The 16,588-nt window shown below is 34.6% G+C and overlaps 1 protein-coding gene across 8 annotated transcripts in view; it reads left to right on the forward strand.

The window, feature by feature from the left end:
• LOC129947229 (protein alan shepard) overlaps positions 1-16,588 on the forward strand; it is a 638,535-nt gene that overhangs the window by 205,470 nt on the left and 416,477 nt on the right. The window contains exons 1-2 of one of the 8 annotated variants that reach the window (XM_056057718.1): positions 966-1,874; positions 9,416-10,000. The exons of 6 other annotated variants lie outside the window; for them this stretch is intronic. The gene's annotated coding sequence lies outside the window, so the exon portion shown is untranslated. Of the gene's footprint in view, positions 1-965; positions 1,875-9,415; positions 10,001-16,588 lie in introns of those variants that run through there. One more of the 8 variants, XM_056057719.1, reaches the window with a different exon arrangement.

A 16,588-nucleotide genomic window follows, 5' to 3' on the forward strand; every position in this document is an offset into this window, starting at 1 on the left:
AGACCAAATAATAGCTCAATATCAATGAAAAGTCTCTTAGGTTCAATTAAGCTTTTGTATTTGTAGCCCAAAATGGCGCCAACAAAAATAGCCCAAATAATAGCAACATTTTAATAATAAGCTTCAATAAGAATTTGTTGTGAATTAAAGAAAAACAATGGTTATTATTTGTAGCCCAATCTTAACAAACAAAAATAGCCCAATTTAAAAACCTTGTTGCTTCAACGTTTTTCATTTGTTGCCCAATAACCAAGTTAAAAACCTTCTTTTGTTTTTAAAGTCTGTAATTGGGTACATAAATTTTAACTAAAATTCTTGTGACTTCAATAAGAATTCATTTGATTTTTGTTTTATTTTTGGCCCAAAATTGAAGACATCAAAAATAGCCCAAAATAATATCTCATTTTAAAAAATAAAAAATCTTTTAGCTTCAATAAAAATTTGTTTTAATTTTGAAAAAACAACCAGTTTTATTTGTGGCCCAAAATCACCACCAAAAAAGTAGCCCAATTTAAATAGCTTAAATTAGCTCAAAATCACTGCCAACAAAGTAGCCAAATAATAGCTCAATTTCAATAAAAAAAATTAATAAACCTATGGTTTAGCTGGCATCCTAAATTTTATATTGGTTATCTTAGGAAAAAAAAGTAGCCCACTTTTCCATAAATTGCCCAATCTGGCAATCCTATAACTTGTGTGTAGAATGTTGATACTATTTCTATATCGAGAAAGAGGTATATACTTTATACACAGGGATACGGATACCCGCCGCCGCCATCATGATGATGACGACGACGAACGACGTACGACTACGACGACGATGGTGATGGCATGAAGTACTTGTTTCTATGAGGAGGTTTGAGGTAGTAGGTAGGTAGGTAAGTTACCTACAACAATGTATTTCTCTGTGTAGAGCTCATATTTTGCCGCATGCGAATTTCAGTTGAAGTTCGATGTTCGGGCGAAACGGTTCTTTTTCAAAGATATAAATATTTATTTTATATTTAAAAAAAAACTAAAATTTAAAAAAAGTTTACGTTTCTCTCTCTTTCACCCCCGAAGCGCAAATACAAAACAAACAACATAACCAAAGCTCACCCCAATTCTGTCTCGTTTTGGGTTTTTGAAATAAATTTTGAATACTTTCGAGCATAAAAAAATTAAAAAAAGTAAAGAACTAACTGAATCAACCGTGGTACGTGTTTTTAAAAATCTCGGAGGGTGCATCACACACGACACAACCCCCAAAACACCCCTTAAATCATAGTCTCACTGTTTTGTATCTCTCTTACTCTCCTTTTATCTCTCTTTTGTCGGTCCTTCTCTGTTTGTGTCAAAAAATACGCAGCGCAATCTACCGGCAACAAACGTCGACGGACGCCAGAACTTTGTTAGTAAATTTTAATATTTTTATATTTTTCTTTTATCGTCAGAAATTCGCGAAAATATATAAAATAAATCTGCAAAGAAACAGACAACAATAAAAACGAAAGAAGAATTGCAAAATAAACGTGATAAAAAGAAAAAAAAAAGGGAATCACGTAAAACTCGTTTTGTCCGTCGTACTTTAGTTGAGTCTTCGTCGCTATATCAATAATTTTTTTGTAATTTTTATTGTAGTTTTGCCTTTGATTATAATTCTCGTTGTTGTTGTTTAAGTCGCGTCGAGAATCGTCGAGATACTTTGCGTCTTCTTTACTAAAAGTTGCATATTTATTGTTGACGTTGTATCTTAAGTCGCGTTGCAATTTTTTAACTTACGTAGGTACGTTGTTGTCGTAGTGCCTACCTACCTACCTACTTTCGTGAGGTCGAAAATTCCCGTTTATGACCTTTTTGTTTTCTTCTTTTGATACAAGCTTTGAGATTAAATCGTGAGTTGTCTGTTTTTGTATTTCTCGTAAATGTTTGCATTTGCAGTTTTCCAATCAAATCATTTCGCCCGTCATCGTCATCATCATCATCGTCGTCGTCATCATCATTAACATCTTGAACATCATCATCATCATCAACTTTAGCTCTAGCATCCTCAGTTATCTCTATTTTCATTTTTAACGGTATTTTTAGTTTAGCATCAGAAGCAGAAAAAAAAGAAGAACTTTCGCAATCTTTTTTCGGTTGCTCTGTGTGTTTGAAAAATAATCGATCGAAATGCGTCTGAGATTCCTTAATTAGAATTGCAAGCTACAAATGGGGCGGGTGGAGGGTGTCTGTTTTGTCTTGCCAACGAACGCCAACAACCAACAAACTAAGCACCACGACACCGATACCAGCGCCATTACCACCCAACCACCCCCTATATACTATATTGAACAACAAAGCATAAATTCCTAGAAAACAATACAAAAACACAAAAAAAGAATTGAAACTTAAACAAAACAACAAAAAATGAAAATGTGAAAATGAAAATGAAAACACCCCAGACAACGAAAGAACGAAACGGAGACCTATGAATAATAAAAGCTTGTGTTTTGTGTTGGAGCTTTCCTCACATCAATCTGTTTGTTTTTTTTTTTGTTTTTTTAGTTGGGGTTGTTTTTGGTGTTGCTGTTGTTGGATTTCACCTCCCAAAAATCAAAAGTTGTTTTCTTTATTTCCTCCCTTTCCAAGAACCCTTCCCAACACCTTCCAAAATTTGAATCTTAAGTGCAAGTGTATGTGGAAATTTTATTTTGGAAATAAATCATTGAAAAACCGATAAAAAAAATATGTATGTCCGTCTGTCCCATCCCGTCCCTCTGTCTGTGTTTTTTTTTTGTTTTTTTTTTTTCAGGGGATGAAAAGTGCAGCCAAAATAAAATTGAATTTTCATTCTCAAGAGATTTAGAATTTGTTTTCTGTTTTAGTTTTTTTTTTTTAGAGTGGGTTCAATTAGGTGGTTTGGGATATTTGTTTTTCCAAGTTTTCCTTTCTTTTTTTTTTTACATATATATTGGAACTTATGTGTGAAATATTAGAATTACAAAGTGTATGACTTGAAAATATTTCAATCATAAACCTTATGGTTTTTTTATTTTATTTTTTTTTGTGTTTGTATTAGGATCTTTATTTCCAAAAACACAAAGGGCATTCTGGTATTTTCTTCCAAAAATAAGAAGGATAGGAAGTATGACGACGACGACGCACGGTGTTGTGAGTGGATGGAGGTGAGGTAGTCCAGACCCAGAACCAGACAGACAGATAGATCCAACAGAGAAAAGCCTGATGTTATGTGGTTAGCCGTTAATGTTTTGTAAAAGTTGGAGAGTTTTTGTATTCAAACGAAACGAAGCGAAATGAAGAGTATTTTCATGTAAATGTCTGCGTAAAAGCTTATGTTTTGGATGTTGTTGTTTTTTTAGCACTATAGTGAATTTTAAAATTAATTTTAACACATTTAACCGTGATGTGAATTTGGGTAGGGTTGCCATCGGATATTCTTGTTTTCAATGTTCTCAAAAATGTAATACAGGGTGCTTGTGTTCTTTGTACGAAAAATACCGTCGTTCTACGTGCGGCGATTTTACTTTGGATAGTCTAAAGTGTCGAAATTCGTATGATTTTGAGCATACATAAGCTTATGAATTTGACCCATATCATTGGCCTTAAGAACCACTGCGGCCTTCAGAAAATCCTAGTTGAGCTGACGAATTCCTTCAACCAACTAGGGAAGAATTTCTAATAATTCCTTAACTATGTTGCTTTTATCAGAAGCGTCGTTTTTAGGAACCATATGTCTTTGATGTCATGTCCATGGATTCCAATTTTGGTCAAAAGAAGTTGGTTAAAATCAAACTTTAACGCTTCTTATTGACAGCGATGGAAATTTCTACCAATTACGTTCTCAGTTCAAAATCCACTCAGAACTATGTTCCTTATAGATGTAAACACACATAAATCCGCTGGTCCGGATGGTATCCCCGCTATTGTTCTGAACAGGTGTTCTTCAACGCTGGAAAAACCACTGCATAAGCTTTTTCATCTGTCCTACTCCTTAGGTCTCATTCCGAGAGGATGGAAAACTGCATTTGTTCAGCCCATTCCCAAAAAAGGTGAATCTTCCTCTCATTCTAATTATCGACCGATTGCACTTAGGTCTCTTTTTTTCAAGGTCATAGAAACGCTGACTAATTATCACCTCAAGAAATATCTTGAAGATCGAAAGCTTCTTAATGACCGTCAGTACGGATTTCGAAGCAATTGGTGATCTCATGGTTCATCTCACCGAACAGTGGACCAAATCTGTACATCGCTTCAGAGAAAGTAAGATTATTGCGCTTTATAGGGTTTGTCATCAGGCTCTCTTATTAAATATACGTGCTTAGGTTTTCATGAATCCCTGCTTCATTGGATTAGTAATTACCTCTCGCATCGTTTGATACAAGTAGTATTGGATGGATTCAAGTCTGAAGTCCATAAAATAAATGCTGGTGTGCCTCAGGGCTCTGTTCTATCCCCAACACTCTTTCTCTTTTTTATTAATGATCTCCTGTCTGCAACTTCTAATCCAATACATTGTTTTGCTGACGATAGTACTCTTAGCTTTTCATATTCGTTTTCAGACTCTCATTCCTCTTCTTCGGATGTGGAACTGCAACGACAAAATAGGACAAGCTCATTAAATTCCGACTTAAACAGCATTGTACAATGGGGATTAAAAAACCGCGTGGAATTTAATGCTTCGAAAACGCAATGCTGTCTTGTGTTGTTAAAGTGAGATATACACCCCTTGCCATTATCCATGGATGGCACTTGCATCGAGGAGACTGAACATCTCGATATTCTCGGTATGTGTATCACCAACCACAGCTTGTGGAACGATCACATACGCGATGTCGCCAAAAATGCCGCAAGGTGTTTAGGTTTGTTATCGTTAGGCGATGCAAGGAATGTTTCACACCTTCTGATATAGCTGTTATTTACAAGATTTATATACGCCCAAAGCTTGAGTATAACTTCCATCTCTGGGCTGGTGCTCCTTCAAATTACTTAAGCCTCTTGAATAGTATTGAACTTAGAGCATTTAAATTGATAGAAGATAATATCATAAGTTCATTTACTTCGCTTGAACATCGTCGTAAGGTCTCTTGTCTGACCCTTTCTTACCGTTATCTTAACGGCTTATGCTCTAGTGAAATAGCCAGCTGTATTCCTCCTCTTAAACAGTTCGGCACTAATACTCGCGCTTTTAGGAATGCTAATCAGAATACCCTCGAGCCCAACTTCGGCCATACTGTCAAAATCAGAGATTCGTTCTTTAGCCGAACTACGCGAATGTGAAATTCCTTACCACACTCTGTCATTTCTAGTCATTAGAATATTTAGGAATTCTCATATTCTCATTCTAAATTCTTGGATTTTAAAAAACTTCTGTCCGTAAGTAAGTACGTTTAAAAAGGGTGCCATTTTTGGCATACCCTTTCAAATATTTCGGCCGCTCCGGTCCCAAGCGTGAAATAAAATGTTCACCGAATTCGCCTCTCAATAAATCCATTGTTCTGCGTGCTGTATGGCATGTGGCACTGTCTTGTTGAAACCACATGTCATGCAAGTCAAGCTCTTGAATTTTGGGCAAAAGAAAGTTGAATATCATTTCACGGTAGCGCTCACCATTCACAGTTGCTATACCATTCGCATCATATTTGAAAAAGTACGGTCCAATGATGCCACCAGCCCAAATTTCGCACCAAACTGTGACTTTTTCTGGATGTATTGGTAGCTCTTGCAATGCTTCTGGCTGATATTCACTCCAAAATTGACAATTCTGCTTATTTATGTACGTACCTATTGAGACAAAAATGAGTTTCCTCGCTGAACACGATTTTTCGGTAAAAATGTGGATTCTGACCTTTACTAACAAAAAACGCATTTTGATAATAAAATTCAATAATTTGCAAGCGTTGTTCGTTTTTTAAGACCACACTGAAGATGTTTGACAGTGAAACAAAACACGAAACGTGCGTCAGCTGTTTAAACCAGTGTTGCCATAAAGATAATAGCTTAAAAATCATGCTTTAAATACGTATCCTTGTACAACCGTGTTTCTGTACGTCCGTAAGTTTGTTCATGTCGATTTTAGTTTAACATATTTAATCTTGTTAAACTTTGTTGGTTAAATTTTTGGAAGCATGTTTAGAAAAATCCAATTAAAAATATTGTCTGCCTAAAATTTAAACCTTAAAAATGCCGCAATAATTTTTTTTTTCAACAAATCAGCTTACACTTGTTTTTGCATACCTTCCGAAGTTCAGAGCAATAATAATATATTTGAATTACCAATTTCAATTAAGGCGCTGGGCATTATAATAGCAGAGTGTAATAAAAAAAATTATATTCGTGAAGTACGGCAAAAGAACGAATCTCAATATTTTTTTCTGCTAAGTTCTGACTTTAATCAAAAATTAAATTACATTACAAATCATTTAAATCAGATGTTCCATCTATTTTGTATTTTAGTGTTGTAATTTAAATGCAACTCGAATAATTTAACTTTACAGCAGACACCGAAAATAATTTGATTTATCAATCACACACTGATCTTTAGCTAAACCACTTGTCAGCATATATCTTCCCTTCATCATAAAGGGAATGAATTTTGCATAATTAGTCTACTTAGTATTGAGAGTGTTTTGTAAAGCAGTCAACATTCGTGTTGTACGACTAACAAACAAATATCGGTACTTAACAGTACGACCGAAGTTTGGTTGAAGGTTATGTTAAGCATTTTGCACTAATGAGCATTTTGGGATGTTTCCCCAAATTCAACAATTTTTTTTTTACGTACCTATTCACCAAAAAATTGGGTTTCATCGCTGTCAGTTTTTAGCTGCTTCAAAGTCCATTAAACCGAACCCAAGTAATTACGAACAGCCTTTTGCTATCAACTCTTGAGTTAGTTGGGTCTCAGGCGGCTACAAACTCATGTGACCCAATCGCAAAATTTACCAAATATTGGTCTGAAAAAAACTGACCTCTTGTAAACGAACGTGAAATTGACTGCACCTGATTTTCCTGCACACTTAAAGGGACAGCGGCGATTTTTTCGACAGACCTTATGCTTGGGCAAAGTTTAGTAACCCAGTGGACTCAAATGTATGCATCTCTAGATAGGACGGTTTTTTTGGCCGTAAAATGGGTGAACAACCAGACACGTTGTCCGAACCGAACCTTGAATTGTTCCCTTGGCGGAATGCCTGAATATATTTCAGCCAATTTGACAGAAAAAACTTTAACAATATGTCCGTTATCAGCTGTTAAATTTTGAAGATGTTTAAGATATTATAAGTACAAAAATGATAGACCGCTTTTAATTTGTTAAGGTTTGATGCAGATGTTGAAGCCTTTTCAAGAGTGATTCGAACTATCAAAGCCTTGGGTTTTGTCAATGCCGGTCTTCATTTAATTTAGCGGAAGTAGCTGAAGCACAATTTAAAAAGATATTTAATGTTTCTTTCTGAAAATCTTCTTAAGCAAATGATTCTGACCCATATTTCCAAATAGATTTCTTTGAGACTTTCGAGCTCTGCTTCCAATAAATCAACTATTTCGAAGATGTCATTTTACCAAAGGCACTTGTAAGCTTCATAATTTTGGATTCTCATTTCTTGCTTAAGTCAATTTTTGTTTCCATATTTAATCAATTTTTCAACTAATTATATTTGTTTGTCTGCGTCAACAGCGTATAATAAACCTTAAATTATGAAACTTTATTCTCGACCCCATCTCTGATATTCTATAATAGTATATTATTTATCATGAAAGTTTTTCTTTACTTTTCACGATATACGAGCATAAAATATACACCGATCCAAACAAACTACTTCTTAGCTAGCTGATATAAGGACCTATCATATAAGCAAGAAGCTCTTAAGGCTGTCTAAGAAGTTTCTTCAAAAACATCATTGTGTGATGAGGTGTGTATTATTATGTATCTCCTATGACTATGTTTTTAATTTACCATAACAAAACAACACTATGAGGACGACGCAATATTCACATTCTACTATAAGTGTACTTATATCTCTATAGTCTATATGGCCTCCGGAACTAAGAAGGTTTCTGTTTATGCTTCTTTTTCTTCGGCTGCCATATAACGCGTCGCTCGTCATCATCGTTGTTATCGTCGACGACGACGTACGGTAAGACCTAAAGACGGCAACGTCAAGTGCACGCAGTATAAGTTCTATGAATTGTTCCATAGATAGACTCTATACGTTCCCTAAGCACGAACCACGAAACGAACTAGCGAATATCATGGTATACGCCACGCTCACTGCTGCTTCTTTGGAAATTGCGCAAAATTTAATATTCTTGAGAGCACACACCCTGTCTATGCCCATAAACACTTTATCTTCATTTTCGTATTCGTACTCGTCGTCGTCGTCGTTCTTCTTTCGTCCCAAATACGGCCAAAGCCAGCCTACATATGTTTCATATATGTAGAATTGTAGAACGGTTGAGTCAAGTGCAGCCAATACTTCAGGTGCGTGCCAATTCTCCTTCTCCAGGAAAACCATACGAAAAAGTCCAAAGCAAAAGAAAAATAACAACAACAACTCAAAAACTTAGCACGGTACGGTCGGTCGGTCGGTTGTTTTTCTAAACCAAATTAAATGTGCATTCCTGCAGCTAACAACCTATCCGCTACGCGAAACGGAACATTGCCGCCACATGCTGCCTTTGGCTTTGCTTGGCCTGGCTGTGCTAAAGCTACTGCTGCTGCTGCTGCGGCACCATCTGCAGAGAGCAGCCAAAGATACACACAGAACACACGTTAGAGAGACACAACAGTCATAAAAACCTCCTTTGTGTTGGGCTGTGTTAAGGCAGCGAATTGCTGTAAATGCCTTTTGGCCATTGTCGCCATTGGTACCGGTGAAATCGTGCGGAAAATTCGCATAGAAATATATAACAGGGGATACCCTTACCCAAGTCGGACCGACAGCCAGCCAGCCATCAACTATAAAGGGGGACAGACTACCGACCGACCGACGACACGTCGAGGATGAGGACGAGGACGAAAGACCCATGTTGTACAAGAAGTACCGCAAAAAACAAACCATTCCAATTGTGTCCGTCCACGTTCACGTCCACCAGAGGTTGTCTGGTCTGGGTATCAATTTAGTTTTTGTTTCAAAGGGGGATTTATGTTTATGTTTTTTTTTCCTTTGTGTGTGTGAGAGTGTTTGTAGGTGTATGAGAGCATGTATTTGGTTTGGTAACGTGGTGAAAATTAAATTGGTGACCAAATGTCTGTAAGACACTTTGAATTACCAACCAAAGAAATGGGGTGCCACAGGTTTGACTAACTAGGCCAGTACGTTTTTGTTTGTGTTTAATTGCAACTAATTACAGACGCATTTCGATCGTTTATCTTATTATCACGGAGAGTATCTAGCGTGTTAAATAATTATCATTACATATATTGTGTTTACAGTTTAAAAACAACTTAAGAAGGAATACAAAACAAGAATAAAGTAAAACAACACACTTTACCTTTAACGTTACAAATATTAAGAAGTGCAGTGACTCGTCATCATTTATTAAACCAAACAAAAAATATAAATAAAAATCAACACCATTAATTTTTATCGTTAACAAACCGTAACAAATTACTTTTTCTTTAAACAAAAAAAAATATAAAATTTAATATATTTCCGGCTTCTGTGCGAAATTTATATAAATACCTTCATAATTGCAAATTGTGTGTGGTTACGGTTACACACTGTTGCGCGCATCTTCTTATTATACATCCATAGAAGATAAACTTCTTGTGAGTTAAAGAATTAAACAAAAAAGTGATTTATTATTGTGTAGTTTATATATTTTACACTCCTATTTAACTCGTTATCAGATTTTTGTTTTGTTGTTGTAAATTTAAAAGAACTTTATACCAAAAGGAAGTTGTCTTCATAAAATAAAGAGAAGACATCTTTTTTTAATTGGAGTAAGATACTGCAATTTTAGCAACGAAGGTGCACTCATCGATCTTTGTGGCAGACAGATTCTCTCTTCTTAAAAGGTATGTTATGTTGTGATTTAATTTTTTGTACGGTAGTATACTTTTTCAGATTTTATATCTTGAAATTTAGACTCTAAAATAAATGTCGTGATTTTTGTAAGACTTTTAAAAAATCTTTTTCGAAAAACGACGAACTTGAGAAATTTTAAGGGGTTAGGACTTTATACAATTTTCGAAAATGTAGGGCCCAAAAATGTTGTTCCAAATAACTATATACGATAAAATGTTTAATTACTGAGTTTTTGAATTCACAGAGTAAAAGTATTGCAAAATTATGCTTGATTTACTACTAAGCAAAACTTAAAACGCTTTTATTTCAGTACTGCATTTTTTTAAAATACGGGCTAACAGCTCTGAAAATTTTCCACTTATTGACAAGAAGTTTTGAATTTTCCGTAGAAAATGTATTCTTTTTGAAAGAACGTAGAATTTTTTACTTGCGACACATTGAAACTTTATTTCAAGTATTGCATTCGTAAATTTGGGATAGAAGTCGAAAACGGTTGATCGGTCTGTATTAATTACCGTTCAGTTTTTTAAGCAGATTCGCCTAAGGGCTTTAATTTGTTTTTCTTAAGACTAAAAATAACAGTACTTTCTATATATTTGTTGTTCAAAAGTGTAAAAATAGTTTCTTAAATTGGTTTCTTTCAATATTAAAAATTAAGTTTTGAATTGCTCCCGAATTAAATCGGCTTAGAACCGTTTTTATTTTTTGTGAGGCTTTTCAGGAATTAATGAACCAGTTGTACCCGTATCATGCTGGTTAGTGCCTTGGACTGAGTATGTTCCCTAAAATCAACACGATTTTCAGGAAAAAGAACGTGTCTGAAACTCCTAAGAACTGAAGAGAATAGAGACGTACTCAGGACAGCGCAAATAGATCCAGAAGAAGCCATCTTTGACGATGACTTTTACATAATTGAAGATCCGAAGGAAAAAGTGGAGGCGTTGGGAGCTGCTTTCCAGCAAGTGTACAAGGTGAATGTTAGCATTCGCCTCAACCACGACCTGGAAAACAGAGCTTTTATTAATCACTTTTACCTTCAAAATGATATGACACAATGGCGATTTGAGAACCGCAGTTTTATGCGGTTCGATGACGATTTCTTGGCAAATTCCATAATCGCCGAGCAAACGGGACCAAGTCCCTTGTTAGTTGCGAAGGCTGAGCTTTAGCTCATCTTCAATTCAATAAAAAACAAAAAGTCAGCAGGTGTCAATGGTATATCCAACGTTGTACTAAGATATTTACCAATGGCGGCAATTGAAAATTACACCACACTCTTCAATAATGCCCTGAAAAATGCATATTATCCAGTGCATTGGAAGACCGCTGTGGTTCATCATCTCCCGAAAAAGGGAAACGACAACTCCAACCCGTCAAATCTTCGGTCGATAAGTCTTCTTCCGAGCATCAGCAAAGTTTTCAAAAAGATCATCAATAGGGATCTGTCTAAGTGAGCTGCGAACAACAAAATAATTCCGGATAAACAGTTCGGGTTCAAGGCACAATTCATGCTGCGTCTAAACTAGTTTCCGATATCCAATGGAATAAATCAAAACAACAATGCACAGGTGCTGTTCTGGTTGATTTGGAAAAGTCATTTGACAAGGTATGGTTAGAGGGTCTTTACCTCAAAATGAGCAGGCTTGACATAACCAAGCCATTGTTATACTTTATTATATGCTTAACGGTAGAAAGTTCGTTGTCAAAAGTGGCAATGTAACTTCTACCACAAAATTCTCTATTAAAAATTGTCTTCAACAGGGAGCGGTGAATTCGCCGATTCTCTTCAGCATTTACACCAGCGATCTGAAAGGTAGTTTTACAAAAGCAATTGCGTACGCCGACGATCTAATTGCGTACAGAACGGCCCGAAAGGTTGAGGTTATTAGAATTCTCTTGCAGCATGATTTCGACAAGATTTAGCGAAATTGCGATGACTGGAAACTGAAAATAAATGTCCAGAAGTCGGAGACAATTTTTTTCGGACTCCGTTGGCTAGGGCCATGAGGGATACGTGCAAGAATTGGCGCAAGATGGTCATCGTTGATCTTCACGGGCATGTCAGACGAAAAACCGGGGAAAGGCGACTCCTGTACAATCGGCACGCCATGTCACAAGGCGGAGCAGAGCTCCTTTGGTTCAGTTGGGATGTGTCCGGACGGGACCGAACTGATAGGGTGAAGCCGGAAAACCAGTTTTGGTGGCTACAACCGGCACTTGATAGTGAAAAATGAATTTACAAAAAGAAAAAAGTGCCTTCGGCTTTCATGCCAGAGGGATTGGGTTCGATCTCTGCCTATGACATCTAAAAAGTTTTTTTCCGAGTGTACAGGCTCTTACGAGGAATTAAATGCAGACTTATATCCAATAAAAATTCAGCAAAAGTAATTCTCGTCATGAATAAGCCGTTCGGATTTGGCTTAAAACTGTAGGTCCCTTCCATCCCTGACAACAGTACTTGCACACAGGAATTGTTAAGAGATGTGAGCCACTAGGCCTTAGTTCTCAACGGACTGTTGCGCCACCCAATTTATTTATTTTTATGAACCAGTTTAAATATTTTTTTTCTGAACAAGCTCTAATATTGTCTTAGTACTATTTGATGATCAAAAATGAAAATTTTTAAAAATTATATTATTTTTGTCAAAATTTAAAATTTTATATCTCAAAAAAGGTCAACATTGTTTAATGAAATTTAAATGTAAAATGTTTAATTAAACTGGTCGACAAGGTTGTCTCCCTGCATTTTTCTGTGAACTTTGATGAATGTAATTCAAATCTGACTCCAAAATAATTCCGTCACTTCAAGTTTTTGAGATATCTTTTTTTGAAATTTGCATATATATCATGTCATATCATATTTGCATGTATCAGGCTTTTTGAAGCCATCTGAATTCATAAATTAGTTTGTTTTTCTATAGAATTCTTGGTGATTTTCCAAATCGACAACGTGTTTTTTATTTTTTATTCATATTCACTTCAAATATTTTTAGTATTTCAGCATTTCAAACAAACAAAGCTTAAAGAAACCTTGTAAGCTAAAAAGCGTTTCTTAGTAAAATGCAAAACGGTGTAAAAAAATTTGTATGTTGTTTTTTGTAACGAATATGTCCTATAAACAAAGCTGAAATACTATGATTTTTTTCAAAAACATGAGAATAATGATAAAATCGTGTTTTTCTAAAATTTGAGCCGATAGTTAAAATCGAAGTTTTGATTCAAAATTAGCACAAAAAATGAATTCCAAAAGTAATTTTAAAAACCAAAAAGTGTTAAATTCAACATTCAAAAAAATATTTTTAAAAACTAATTTAACTATTTTATATGTATAAAAAATTGATTGAAAAAAATCGCTCTTCAGATTTTTGAAATATGCAATATGCATTTTTAAACAGGCTCTTTGGGTACTAAGGACAAATTCCGTGGGCCCACTTATATTTTGTTAGATCTGAATATTTGATAAAACGTCCATCAAATGATTGTTCAGTATTTATAAATGACGAGAAATATTAAAAAAAAAACAATTATTATGACACTGTAAAAGTGTGTGTTTCGAAAATGATAGTATGATAAAATAAACTGTTTTCCAATAAAGACTGTTTTCCAAAGACAATTTTTTTTAAAAATAAAAAGCAGACTTTATAAGATATCTCAAAAACTTATTATTGACCTAAAGTAGAATCAAAATATTTTTAAATGCAACTCGATTTCGTTTAAATGGTTTAAACTGAAAAGTTTGCAGGTGTCGACGTATTGGATCCAATTTTCTATGACTCAGCTAATAGTTTCACATTTCAACCTATTATTCAACGTAGCCCCACAAAAAAAAATTTAAAGGCGTCAAATCCGACGGAAAAAGCAGCCAATCGACTGGCCCATTTCTTTAAAGACTTTATTTTTCAATAAATATATTGTAAGGTGTGCTTTGTAGCTTGTGGCACCATCCTGTTGTAGTCTTATGTCGTCTAAGTCCATATCTTCCAATTCGGGCTAAAAATAATCTATAATCATGACTCGATAATGCTGATCATTGATAGCAATCTGACGATCGTTATCGTTGAAGAAAAATTAAAGCCCAATAACTCCGACCTTATTTTTTGTGGATAAAGTTTTAGTTCAAGCTGAAAATATAGAATTTTCACCTTACCAATAACGCATATTTTGCTTACTGACTAACCCATTGAACCAAAAATGAGCTTCGCCACTGAAGCTAGTTTTGCTATAAAATTAGTCGTCTTGGCTTATCTTCTCCAGAACCCAATCGGGAAATGTACGTCCCTTCAAATGGCCCATCGGCTTTAACTCTTGAGTTGGCTTGATCTTGTATAAGTATAAACCAAGATTCTCACGCAAATTACCCCATTATGTGATCTGATGGTCAATTCTTGAGAACGAAATAGAATTGACAGATTTTGATCTTTTTCTACGAACGCAAGAACGGGAGCAATATTTTGATAGTCCACATATTTTGACACACACAACCATTATGAAGATTTATGTTTTATTATATATTTACTAGGCCGAGCCTTACGACCGAAAACTGGAGTTGACACTCTTAAAATTGTGGTCAACAACTCCGAATTTTGACCGATTTTTTTTTTAATTTCCAGGCGGTGCTCGCTCGGTTTACTGATAAGTGGAAGAGTGCGTTCATAAATTAAATTCAAAATTGAACTCGCTATGGGAAAATCCAACGTTAAATCTCAAATTGTTCAATTCTCCTCAGTTTAGACTAAAATTTTAATATTTTTTAACTAGATTTTAAATATTTGAAAACAAAAATTATATAATTTAAGTTTATTTGAATTTAACATGAAATGAAGAATTCTGAAGTTATAAAGTAATGCATTGACTCTGTTAATTTCAATTTCAAGAATTCTCTTCAATTCTATTTCAAGGGCCAATTTTCTGTGTCAGATGATAATTTGTTTGAATCATGAAAAAATAACGTTTTCAAATTACAAATCATGTTTGCAAATAAATATACAAAAAACCTAATCAAAAATATTTAATTTGAAAATCTCAATTCTGTTTTCTCATAAATGTATCTTAATATCTTTATGTGTGTAAATAATACCAGACTACATATGATGTCAACGCCTCTTAAAAGTCCTTAACCCAGAAACATATGTACATACAGTTGACATTTTTATTTAGTTTACTCTATAAAACCTTCTCATCCCACAGCCCTTTTAATTTTTAATATATAATCCTCAAAGCTCAAAAATAAAATGGCTGATGTCAATTTTGGTTTGAGGAACTCCCTCAATTCTGTCTCATATTTACAATCAAAATGAAAGACGAAAAAAAATATTAATAAATTTGAGAAAAATAAAGAAAATTAAAAAAAAGTATATGTATTTAGAACAGTCTTATACGCGTTTCTTCGAGGTTCGAGTGACTGAACTCCAAGATTCCACAACACTCCCAATTCTCATACCTTTTAAAAAGATAGATTAAATAGAAACCAACATAAACAAGGAGCTTTTTTTTGCGATCTTGTACGATTATCTGTATCTTTCTCTCTAGAAGTTCATCAGTTTACGGGTTTACCCTGCCTCCAGTCTAGTTGAGATGAAAATTTCTTTTAGTAAGCACAACAATCTTTTTCTTGATGTCTTGTTCTATGTTAATGTCTACTCATTTTAGTTTTTGGTACAGTGGAAATTTGTGTGTGTTAATTTGGACGTAAATTAAGAAAAATTAAGGAAGTTCGATCTAACCATGATTCATGTACTTTTTTATTTAAAACGAATGTTCAGTACAATTTAGTAACTTTTATAAATTTGTATAATGAAAAGTGGGCGTTTTGTGAGCGTTTTTTTAATTGAAAACTCAATTTAGTTTTCTTAAATGAATAATTTTTAGAGATAATACACCAAATCTGTAAAACCAAGCAAAGAATTTTTTAAAAGCATTTAAAAAACTTTCGTTAAAAGCTACGGAGTCCTTTTTTGTGATAGTTTTGTCCCAGTTTTTGAGTATAGTTGTCCACTGTAACTTCTCTTCAGTGAATTGTTATGAATCTGAACACGTTTTGCACATCTTTTGTCTTCTCGTTCAGAACGTTTTTTTTGTTATGTTCATATTGTTTGCATGCTCCAAACTATATACAGTATACACAGTTCTGAAACACCCCTTTCCGGCTAAATTTGTTTTTGTATTTTTTTTTCTTTTTTATATTGTCTGTTGTGTATTTTTCAAACAAGAAAATGAAATGTGAAGTGAAAGAGAAGAACGTGTCCATTGAAAATTATTAATCTCTCGGGAGCCACCAGAACTGGCATTGAGTTCGTTTTGGTCATGATATTATAAGCACTCATACATAGGTATGGGAAGAACGATGCAACGGCGCGGCGGCAGTAGCGGCAGCGACGGCAACATCAGCGATTGTAGAATGAAGCAAAAACAGAAATAGAAATAAGGGTTAATATTTGGAATTCGAATAACACGTTCACCTTCATTGGAATTGTAAAACCAACGATTGGACGTGAACGTCCTTAATTTTTATATATATGAATGCTTTGAACCTATATACATATGTATGAACTATGTAATTTTTCGAAGGCTAAGAGAGA

The sequence above is a fragment of the Eupeodes corollae genome, chromosome 2 (genome assembly GCF_945859685.1).
Source record: "Eupeodes corollae chromosome 2, idEupCoro1.1, whole genome shotgun sequence".
Lineage (NCBI taxonomy): Eukaryota > Metazoa > Arthropoda > Insecta > Diptera > Syrphidae > Eupeodes > Eupeodes corollae.